Source organism: Buteo buteo, chromosome 10, assembly GCF_964188355.1.
Source record: "Buteo buteo chromosome 10, bButBut1.hap1.1, whole genome shotgun sequence".
Classification (NCBI taxonomy): Eukaryota; Metazoa; Chordata; class Aves; order Accipitriformes; family Accipitridae; genus Buteo; species Buteo buteo.
The window spans coordinates 39,136,468-39,148,826 of record NC_134180.1 but is presented as its reverse complement, the minus strand read 5'-3'; the positions used below and the strand labels follow the sequence as shown (position 1 = coordinate 39,148,826).

The 12,359-nt window shown below is 45.1% G+C and overlaps 1 long non-coding RNA gene across 2 annotated transcripts in view; it reads right to left on the bottom strand.

The window, feature by feature from the left end:
- LOC142035262 (uncharacterized) overlaps positions 1 to 12,359 on the bottom strand; it is a 291,199-nt gene that overhangs the window by 181,821 nt on the left and 97,019 nt on the right. The gene's annotated exons all lie outside the window — the stretch shown is intronic.

Sequence of the window (12,359 nt, the reverse complement as noted above, 5' to 3'; positions counted from 1 at the left end):
TTGACTCAGAGATGACATTATGGGCCTGTCTTTCACTATTGCTTCAAGCGTAATTTTGGCCTCAACAGTTTCTTTAATTGAATCTGATTTAGATGGGAGTCCACCAGCACTTCATTTTTATTTTATTCTTATGATTCAATTTAGCATTTAGTTTCAGTTGCAATCTGATTTTATTATAGTTGTTGCTAGCGGAAAATGTATCCACCTATTACTAACACTACATAAATTCAGATGCTGTCTTAAGAAACATTCTCACACATATGAGCGCTAACATTTCATATATAATATGCCTACTTGTTGATAAGGCTTGCTGCATGACTCAGTGCCATGACCTTTCCAGAGGAAGTATTGTTTCAATGCATAATATGTTACAAAGGCAAAGAAATGCAACCTTTCCTATTGCTGTAACGCATGGTATCTTTGGGGCATATCCTCAGAGAGCTGAAGATGATTCAACCATGCACTGTGCACTTGCTCCAGCAGGAGTGTCGTTTTGAGAATATACTCCTTCACCAAGGAACTGGTATTCACATACCTTCAGGACTTTTTTTTTTATTAATAAAAGGCTCGGTTTCACAGATCTAATTTCCCTTCCTGTGTATATTATGGATACTGAAAAAATGTTGCACCCTAGAAGTGGTTGTGCTGCACTATTTGCTAGCTAAGGCAGTCAGAAGAGGTGTGATATTTCCAGAAGACCTGAGTATTCATGCTGCAGTATCATCACATCCACTGTAGTTTCAATAAGAAGTAAACTGAAGCCAGAAAGGCTGTGATTGTACCTTGGAGGAAACTTCCTAGGCAGTGAGGATAGTACAGGACTGCATCCGACAGCCTGGATAGGCTGCGGTGTCTCCATCACCAGCTCTGAGCCAGGACTGATGTGGGTAGAGCTGGTCTAGTGTAGCTCCGCAGCTGAGAGAAGGAGGGGGTGACTTTTTAAGAGGGCTTTTCTAGGCCTGTGATTTTACACTTACACCCAGAATTTGAGGTTTGGGATCTACCTGCAGAAAGCACGAGTTATCAGACACATCTATGCTCCTGTATACCAACAGCAACTACTGCATAAGCTGCCTTACCTGATGTACTGTTTGGTTTTCCACGCCACATCAAGCTCCACACTGCTGTGATTAGACTGTGATCTAGTGCAAAATTGCCTAGTTTCAAATCAGATTCACTGCAACAGAAACCAGGTAGATCAGTCCAGATTCAAAGGCCCGCAAGGCAGATCACTTTTAAACATAAATTTAGAAGAAAATTAGATTTAATTAATTCTTTTTTTCTAATCTAAGCTAAGAGCTTTTGTAACATCTGAAACTTTTATCAGGATTGACAATGGTATAAATACCATCCTGCCAGTTCCTAGAGTGCTAGCAAACAATCTTTCATCAACCAAATGAACTCTTACAGACAGAGGAAGATATAAACACCCATATGTAATGCACATTCTCTGGACCGGGTCCACCACTAGCAAAACCCTCCTGCTTCCCTGGAACCAGCAACACAAACTCCCTTATGTGTCTTAAGTGTCCACAGTACAAACAATAACACACTAGCATGCTCTTGACACTGCTGTCAAAATAAACAGCTATTTATTAACATCCTACAAGGCATTATTTTTAAAAGAAATCAATTGAGCAATGATGTCAGAAAAAAATATATGTGCCTCTGCCCCAGAAAACAGCATCTCCCTTTTACTTAAGACAACATCTGGTCCAGATAACAGCTGCCAAGGGCTAGAGCTAAGAGGCATAGTGATTACTGTTGCTTGGTAGTTGCTTGAGTATTTTTGAGAACAACATTTTTTCGCTCTATGGTATCACTGCCAACTATTCCCTGGGATCCCAGAAGGACAATGCATTCCCTTTCTGCTGTTACTGGCTAAAAGGAATAAAGGCTGAACATGATGCTTGCTTGCTCTCACCAGTCAAACCTGCACTAAATATAAAAAGATATTAAAAACTGCCTCCTCCTCTCTCTTTCTGAGGTGAAAACCTCCCCATCTTCACACAGGGAGACTTTTGCTGCCTTTTGTTCCTGTGGTTAAAGCAAATTTAAAGATATCAAGGAACCTCTTGAGAAAACCAAGAGAGGAAGCTTGAATGCAAAGTGAACTTACAAACAAAAAGCTATTTTTAGCGTTGGGGGGAAACTCTTAGCATTGGACAAACAATACAAGGAAGTTTCAGACACTGACTGCTAGGGAGAGCTAATATCCCCTTGTCGCTGCCCCACCTAGTCTGGATACAGGAATGCTGCTATATTCTCAGGCTTCTCACAACCCCCAAATTATCCACCTTCCCCTCAGCATGGTGCAAAAGTTCAGGGCTTAGGCCGAGAGACACCTGGTTGACTCATACGCACCTCACCCTCCTGCTGCCATAGGTGCTTTGAGGTCACAGCGTGGCCCTGATGGGACCGTGGGCTCCATGGTGTTGGTGGGGATGGGTGGTGGGACTTCCATTTGCAGTACCGCCAGATGTGGTAGTAGAGCACAGCTGGAAGCGTGCACAGGGCTGAGGCCAAAGAGCAAAGGAAGAGTCTTGTGTAGCCCAGGCACAGAATTAGGACAGAGCAGCTGGGCAGAAGCAGAACGAATGACACGAATGGCCTTGGGGCAACCCAGAAAGGACAGTCCTGAACACAGAGCAAAATATCTAGCTGTCCTTCTGCCCTCCATACATTGCTGGACCCCAGGACGTTGTCTCCAGTTAGTCAATGGAGTTGCACTGGTGCTCAGCAGCTGGGGATCTGTCTGTAGATTCAGGACTTAACAATAATGCTTTGGCAGTCCCCATTGACTCTTCTTTTCCTCCTAGCAATTCAGCTTTCCAACCCCCCCCAGGCAAAACAAATAATATATTTTTCAAGCAGTTATCAATATGCAGGTTCTTTGGGGTGGAATGCTTTTTTACACAAGAGTTTTTCTAGCTTGTTCACTTCTTGCTCTAGCTGCATTCCTGTTTATTCATATGCAACTAAAGTGAGTAATAGGAATCAAAGTGGTCAAGAACAGTCTGTCTTCCGAGATCAGTGAAATAAGAACACATGTGAAGGACACAGTTTCCCTTGAAATCTCTCCCAAACTTTGCATTGTCCAGAAACCTGAACCAGCGTTCAGGGAACAGAAGATCCTGGGAAAGTAATTTCATGGAGCAGACACATTTCTGCTTTTGCTGCTGCTTTTGCTGTGAGCTTGCAAACACTTTAAGCAAGGCTTTGGTGGACAGAGTCAATCAGAAAGTGGATGCAAGGTGGAACTGTACAAAAAATAGAAGCTAGACAGGATTGCTCAAGTCCTTATCTGGACCTGTTGCCTATATAGACTTGTGAGAGGTCAGTCAGGGACATTTTGTGGATCTGCCTGCCAGTGGAAGAGAAGGATATTTATTACATTGCAACAAGCTGAGCTTCAGTCAGCCATGTGCCCTTCCAGGGACGAAATACAACTCTGTACTGGGCTGCAACATCAAGAGCATAACCAGCAGATTGAAGGAAATGGTTCTTCCCCTGTATTCAGCACTTGTGAGCCCAAGTCTGGATACTGCATCCAGCTTTGGGATCCCCAGGACACGACACTGACTAAGGGGAGTGAGCCAGTAAGCCTGGCTTTGCCCATCAAGACGGTCTGGGGTCCAAAGCACAGGGCACGAGAGGAGAGAACTGGACTTGTTCAGGCTGAGGCTGAGACAGTGATGGGGAATCACAGCTTCCAGTACATAATGAATAGTAACAGAGAAGATGAAGCCCAGCGTCTCAAAGATGCACAGCAAAAAGACACGTTGCAGCGAGGGAGATTTGGATCAGTTACAAGGAAAAAGAATTTTGCCCTGAGAGTGGTCAAACACTTGGGCAAGAACTCAGAAACCTTATATCCATGTAGTTTTTCAGTGAGTCTTTATGTTAGATAGGGAAAGGCCTCTACACCCATCAAGCACTCAACTCTCTTTGACCTGCTTAGGGACACTAAAATATACAGGCACCTGAACACCTTTGTCTAGTATGCTCCAGGAGGCCTGCTCATTTTTTCAAATGGCACTTATGCCACTGAATCACTTGTCAATTTTCAGAGAGAGTCACCTTTAATTTTGGATTCTGAGCCTCTCCTACAGGTTTTTTCAAACTGCTTTGTTCCACAGGTACTTTGTCCTTGTCTTTGAAAATATCCCCTGGGTGAGAAGATAGGGCTCTTGGTTGTTGCTTCTTTCTAAATAATTTCCACATGTTTTTCAGTGGTGTGGGGGGCACTCATTGCAAGAAGCCTCCAAAGAAAGAATAGGAAGAATTTATTTCTGATGTGGCTCTTGGTTCCAACACAGGGTTGGTTTGTATCTGCAAAGGGTTAAGGATTAGCTGACGGAAAACATTTGAGAGGCTCTGATAACAGAGCATACGCAAACAGTGGGATCAGGCTTACAACGCTGCTGGTTACACATTGCAAATCACCAGCTTTAGCACAGGCAGTACCAGCCTCGTACCCTGCACGTTTCTTCTGGGCTGCACTGACTCCTGCAATAACTCACCTGTCACTCCTGAAAATAGTTTGGGATGTCTTTCTTCCACCCACCAGCTGACAGGTCTGTAGACATGCACCCCAAAGTCCCCCCAAACCTCTGCTCACTGATAACATACAAACCAGGGGAACATACTGTTTCAGAACAGGCGCTCGAAAGTCCAGCACAGCCAGGATGTTTAATGGAAACTGTGCACTGACTCTGAAACACTTGGCTGCAGATTTGTTCAGCTTTTTGAGAAGAGAGATTGCCTGATAGGGCAGCATGAGTGAGCTCTCTAAGTATGCTAGGGAGTGGCGCACAATTATAGCCGAGCGCAGAGATGCTGCAGCCTAAAACTAAAATACATTGTGAAAAACAAGACACTAGCTGTTTTCTGCCCAAGTCCATGGCTCTGTAATGTAGCACTGGCTTGAGACACAGCAATGTTCCTCACATGGCACCTGGGACTGCTACATGCACAAGCATCTTTGCATAGCCAAGACCAGCCTCACACCTGGGGGAGTCCAGATGTGGGCACAGCTGGCACCCACATTAGGAAAGGCTCTTGAAGTGGCTGGGAATTTGACCAATGTCGAAGTCAAGAGTGGAGTGGAAAAATCCCTTCCACTCTGTCTTACACTTAAATACTGAGACTGCACCTCACTCCTCTCGGTTCCTAAAAGAAATAACAGTGCCACAACCATAATTAAATGCAGCCGTTGTTAAACAATGCTGGGGATATGGCAAAAACTGGTGGTGTTATGTACACACACTTCACCTCTGGGATTGAACTGCATGGTTTCCTTCCACTAACATTCAAAACTTACTCTTTCCCATCTTCCTCCAAAAATGACCATAGCTAATGGTTCAGGTACAAAGCAACTTAGTGGCATTGCCATCAGTGGGAAAATCCTGACCCCTACAGCACTGTGCTGATTCACAGTGGTTCACTAAACCGAGGATCAAACCCAAGAGTATACAGAGCCCCTCTAACACAGAACTGACGCCTGATCTCCCATGACACTATTTGCTTCTTAACCCAAACGGTACCTCCAGAGCCCATGGGCCGGTGCCTACAGAAGGCGATGAGATGATGGCAGAAGCCGTAGCCTCCTGGGGTAAGGAAGCAGGAATTGTTAGTGTGGATCAGGTCCATGTCTCGTCTAGCCCAATATCCTGTCTCAGATGGTGGCCAGCACCAGATGCGTCAGAGGAAGGTGTGAGGGACCCCATGTGAGACAGATGTCATGCCTCGCTGCAGCCTGCCCGACTTAGGAAAAGATGAAAACAAATGAGTTTATAACCTTTTGTCAGCCTGTCCCAAGGATGTAACTTCACAAATATTTAGGTCAAATGGGGCACACCCTGTGCTGCACAGAAAAAGAAAAGAAGAAAACCCAGTGCTTCAACTCTTGGATGCCATACTCTGTGTCATAGATAAGATAAACTAGTGACAGTCACTTGCTATCACTGTGGATGCTGGTCTGCTGGCTCAGCCTAGGAGCTAAAGGTGGCTTAGGACACAAGTGAAGCGAGTACTGCAGTCTCAGTGCAAGCCAGCATCTTCCACATGACAGTCACAAAAAAACTGTAGTTAATCAAAGAAAAACAAGTATGAAGCTAAGCTAAACTAGGCTTCTCTCTGCAGATTTTTAAAACTCAATACAGTTTATACAAGGGGTTCACCAAACTGAAATTTTTTCATTGACGCATGGGAGTACATCCACTTCAGCCATCAGTTCCCAAAAGGTCATGAAGAAGTCCCCACAAGCGTCTTGTAAATGTGAAGATCAGGTATAGATGCACGTGGCTCCTCTCTTCTCCCAGTCTGCTCCTCCTTGGTGGGGACAGGAGCTGGTGACTTATGCCAAGTCCCCAGCCAGAGCCAAGAAAAACTGACAGCCACAGACTGGTTCTTATTAAGTCATAACGGGTTTTCTCAAGTATCACAAAAAGTATCAGTAAGGTTCCTAATCAGCCTGGGACTCCACTTCCTCACGGCAAAGCCCAATTGAGATGAACCTTCTCATTTCTGTCTTGGCAGTGCCTGGGGCTCTCATCCAGCTTGTGGAAATGGATCTCCACTGCCCATTCCAGTGCAACACGATGGAGGGTGGATATCACCTGGCCCACAGGACTTTTGTGCAGGGTTGTCCCAAGAGCAGAGATTCAGTCTGGCTGCAGCTTCCACAGTGCTGGTCCCTGCTGGTGCAAACCCCAAACACCGCAAGTGCTCATCTAAGTACGGGCCAGGGCAGAAACTTGCCCTCGCTCCAAGGCTGAATGACCCGTTGGCAAGGCAGGATGGAGGCACAAGCAGAGGAAAGCTACTGCTCTGCCCCAGCCTGAGTGAGGGGAGAGGGAAATCTATTCTGTGGTTTGGCACAGAAGGGTCTCCCATGTCCTTGGTATCCCCAGGGTGGCATCACTGATGGCATGAGAGCAAGGCAGAGACATTGCACAGTTCTGCGAAGGGGGCAAAGGCCAGCTCAGAAGCACCCCTGAGGGCAGGCAGCCTTGCCCACAGCTCTTTTCCTCCATCAGCTGTTAATCATTTGCCTCAGCTGTGTTAATTCACAAATTTCTTTCTCCCAGCCCTGCTCCCATTGTTTCCGAGCAGGGCATTGTCATGAGGCCAGTTCTATATTTACAACAGGATGTCAGCCTACGCTTACAGTCGCCTTCTTTGAACTGAATACTTTTACCTTCTATGTTGGCAACGATGCAATTCAACAGAAAGGTAGAAAAATAAACAAGTGTTTATTTAAGACATGCTTGGTTGTATCAAAAAGCACAAGTGGCACTTCTTCCTATTGGCTCTTCCACGCTCCCGGCCAGGAGAGCACAGGTTTTTTCACGACATAAACAAAGGATTATTTCCTAAGAAGATTGAGAGTTTCCTTTAAAGGAAAACAAAAAAAAGAAAGGAGGAAGGAATCTGCAGAATAGCCCTTAGGAAGTTACAACTCTGGAGGCCCTTTAGTCCCTCACTAGCGAAATGTATTTAAATATAGCTTGGCCTGCCCAGACCGCAGCCTGAGAAATGCCATATACGCAGCAAAGAAACAACTCTGCAGCCAAAGCCATAGGGTGCCAGGCTTCAGGCACATGCCCCTTATCAGGATCTGCAACCAGGCCTAAGAGCTGCATCTTTGACTTGAGTTGGCTGCTTCAAAAAGTTTGATTCTGCTTTACTATGTTTTAATTTCCACACACAGCCTAACTTTTTGTTTGTGCAGCAGAGCAGACTGCAATCTTTGTCAGAGCAGGCAGGCAAAAGCCCCTATCCACTGAAGGATGCCACCAGCCAACTTCAAACCAGACTTGAGACTTGAAGCACCCACCTCCTCTGTTCCTCAGCCAAGGACCACCAGGCTCTTTCCGTGCTCCTCACGAACAGGAGACAATCCCAGGAGATTTGCAAAGCTCTGACCTTATTCTCCATAAAATGCTTTCTCAAGACTGCTCTTAACTAGGTTCCTTAGAAATAATTTTTATCTGTTATTTCTTGGACAACCACAGAGCTGAGATGTTATGCCTCTGTGACCCCCTCCATTCCTTGGTGAGATGATGAACCTTAGCGTTCAACTACAGCAGGTTAGAAAGTGGGTCAGAAACTCCTTCTTCTCCTCCTCAAAATAACAATATTTTGAGGCGAAACTAAAATGTTTCAAAGCCCAAGTGTCATTCATGCCTCGTGGAAGATGCAACTCTCCATCACGCCCTTATTTTCTTAATGGATGAGGAGTGTGGTGGACTGCATTTCCCATGACGTTCTGTGCTCTCCCCTACCAGTGAATAGGGTGATGCACCAGTGACATGAATGGCTGGGAGTTCACCTGGGGAGCCTGGCCACTGGTGGGAATAGGGACATGTGCAATCAGGACTAGAAGACCCCTGAATGGGAATTTCAGGACACAAATGTTTCATCTCGGTCAAGATTACAGTCATAGTTTTGGTTGGGATCATTCCACTTCCTGGATAAAATTTACCTCTTTCCTCTTCATCTCCCTGGAAAGTAGATCACTTTGTGACAGAGGAATAAGCCAAAACTCAGTCTTCTAGGCAGAATGCAGATACCAGTGTTTTGTCCTATGTTAGTTTGGAGCCATCCCCTGTCACCGTGGCCTCCATTCAATGCTGAACCTGCTCTGGAGCTACACAGTGACTTTGTGCTCCAGGACACTCTGACCTGTCTCCCACAGACTTTTTCCAGAGCACAACCAAGTAGCTATTAATTGCATTCAGCTGTAATGAGAAGTCTGAAATAGCTCAGGCTCTCTGGCAAGAGATTTCTGTTGTAACAACAGGCTTTGGCTGTGGATTTCTCTGCCATGGATCCTGCTTCCCATACAGCACAGGGTAACTGCAGCAGGATGAACCCTAGAATGTAATAATATAAGCAGGAAGGGCTGTAATTTGAGGACCTTCCCACATCAAGTAAGTAAAACAATCTCCTCTTTCAGAATGCAACATAATTCTTGCATAAGGATCCTTTAAAATAATATACAGAGCTGCTGAACGGGAGCCGTGGGGGGACTCTCTCTGATCCTCGGTTCGTTCTCAGATTTAGCTGATAGTTTAGCTCTGACTGCTCTAATTCATACAGAGGAGCTCTAACTTTTTCTTTCAAATGCAGAAAAGGCTGCACATACCACTGGCTGTTTCCTGAGCCTTTTGCAAGAATAACATTGCTGACATACAACATGGGAGTTTACCCCTTGCTTCCAAATAATCAGTGTCCTGGTACCTCAATTCCCCCTCCCCACATGGTAGCAGGTTCTGCTCATGCTGCATTTGCCACCCAGAAGGACTCTTTGGGGGACTCTCTTCGGATACCAAAGACCAAAGTTAGAATAAGCTGTAGCTTTATCAGGTGAGCCTCAAAAAATGATATAGCACATTCGGACAGAACTGATTATTTCCTCTTTTCACTGTGCAGGATTCATATCTGGGATCCAAAGTTAACTCTGGAAAAGGCAGAAAGCCAGGTTATACTATTGTTATGTCAGACCAGCTATTATCCCTGGATTCAGGGCAAGTAGACATACTTTATGGAAGAAAACAGTACTCTCAGCCCTCACTGCTGTTTGCTCCCCATTTCCTTCTGTCTCAAGACCTGGTCATTTTTTAGGCATCCTACAATATCTGGGAGGTAACAGGAGACTATTGACTGTGAAAAAAATGGTGAATAATGAAATAATCTAGATATAAAGACACACCAGGGAACAGCTATATGTATTTTGCAATTACATTCCTAGGGCGAGATCTAATACCAGTGCCCTGCTTCTAATTTTAGAAGAAGGCTTTCACAGTGCAAGAAGCCTTTGTTATCTCTCACCCTGAGGAAATCACTGCTGGTCTTCAGAGAGATACATTACACAGAAAACCCTCTTTGGATGATATGTCACAAGAGCTATCGAAATCTCCATTACAACTACTGGGACACCCAGCCCAGCAACAGTGAGAAAATCCTGCCTTTGTTTGCTGCCAAAGTCCTAAATATTGTTAGTCTACTTCAATAGCCAGAGATGTTGGAGGTCATGACAGAGCAAGGAAGACCCAGGGCTTTGTGAACGGGAACACAGTGTCCGAGCAAAATCGCATGGCCCCATCCAGATGGAGCTTGACCAGGTTAACCCTGTGCAGCATGGCTCAGGGAAGGGATTGCTTGTTCAGGCACAGCACCAGGCTAGAGATGGTTTGTCCACAGGCAAGCCAGTTCACATGCCGTTGGGGTGCCTTTACAATATGCTGTCCAGCACCTCCAGCTCCACATTGGCACAAGTTTGCACCTGCTAGCACCTACCATTCTCAGCTGTAATACCTGTCACTGATGGAGCTATTGGACAATGACCTGTATTGCACAGATCATCAGATCAGAAGATTGTAGAAAAACGTATCCGACCCACTTAGCTTTAATAGGGACCAAAAAATCGTAATTCTTGGCAGAGTCCAAGCAACACCAACATAGTGAAACTGTGTAACAGAAACAGTGTAGAAGAAAAAGGACCCGCAATTCTACAGGGCTATATTTCATTGCTGCACACCAAGTTTGGAGCAGTGGTAACAATACAAGCTGTGCAGCAAAAATCAGTCACCATGGGCGCTCCTATTTCAGCAAGCGTTTCGGAGAAATTTATGGCTAATCAGGAACATGACATTATTAACGCGCTTTGTAGCCAGCCAAGTGCAGATGTGTGCTTGCATAAACCTTTCCTTATCATTATTAAAAGCGATGTGTTGCAGTCTGTCACTGTTCAATAAACAATTCCACATCCAAGATCTCAAACATTGCCGCATCGCGTTCTGATGATCTGTGCTTTCCTTATAGGGTGTCAGAGTCAGATGCAATAACAAATACATGACCACAGCCCCTTTGGGCTGATGCGTTTCCAAGAAGGGGCAAATGTTGATTACTCTTGCGTGTTATTTTGTCTATGTAGTTAACAGTCATCCAAAATCTAAAGAAGCCAGTGGAAAACCTTCCACTGGCTTCACTGGGCTTTGCATACTTATTGCGTACTTATTCAAGTATGTTAGCCAAATTTATGCCTTAGCGTAAGACAGCCCCTAAACTACCATCAAGGGTAGCCTGTGTTTTGGGGAAAGACAGACAGCTAGAAAACATTTTAATTCATGAGTCTTGTGATTTTGCTTTATATTTCTGTTAATTTTTCTCAATTATTAAAAAAAAAGATTGACCAACAAAATTTCTTGCGAATACCGCCACCCCAGTTTCCTCTCTATTTTGCAAAAAAAAGAGTTGCAGGGCTGCAGGTGCATTGCCTTTCCAGCCATCTTTCCTGTTTAAAGTTACATTTGTTCTAGCTTTGTTCACATTTCTTCAAGCCCTTGTTTTCCCCATCCCTCACTCTTGGCTGGTCAGCAGACTGGCTTTTCTAGGATGCCGCAGTGAATATTTGCCATTTAGATGCAGGGAGGGGCTGGAGAAGACATCTGGCCTGGATTCTAGTGATTTTCTTCCTGCAGATGTAAACACGAAAAGGGAATTGGGAAAAGAAAAGGTAGCCTTTCTCAGGCCATATCCTGCAGCAGCCAGGGACCCACCTGGTCCCTAGAGAGCATTAGAAAATCCTCAACATTTTGCTAACTCGTGATCTGCCTCACACGGCCCCTGAACAACAAAGAAGAGCCAGAACACAGTTAACTTTAGCTACACCCTAACCCTCACAATACCAAAGGTCTCCTCCAGGCGCAGGCAGAGTAGGCAGCTGCCTGGGGCAGCCGTCAGCTTGGGGCAGGCAGTAGAACCAGATCGCCCTTCTTCCCACTGCTAGAGCTTGAACTGACTGGAGGGGAGGCAGATGGAGCCACATTGCACCTCCACTCGCTGTCTACGTGCTCAGAGCTCAAGGAGATGTGGGCAGGGGGAGCAGGGTCAGGCCAGGAGTGCAGGTGGGGTAGTCCTGGGAGGATGGGTGCAGACGTGCTTCTGGTGTCCTAACCCCATCTAACTAAACCTACCTGGAAACTACTGCATCACTATCAATAAACTGCATTTTTTTGCCAGAAACAACCCAAACAAAATAATTTCATTTTGCCATCTCCAGAATGAGGCACAAACTCAATTGTTACAGGGCTTGGATATCCTTCTACCTTTTCCTCAATAGTCAAAGGACCTACAGTGCATACATGCTCTGGAAGCCTTTTGTGGATGATTTCAGAGAATCAATCTGGAGAAAGTTAGAGCTCTATTAGAAAAAATTCTCTTCCCTGGAAGTTTATTCAGCTGTAACTCTGAAAGTTATGTAAGAAAACTAGATAAAATTAGAGTATTGGATAAAAATAGCACTAAAAGAAATCTTCATCTTACTGTAGCATTTTGAGACCACTTTGGGG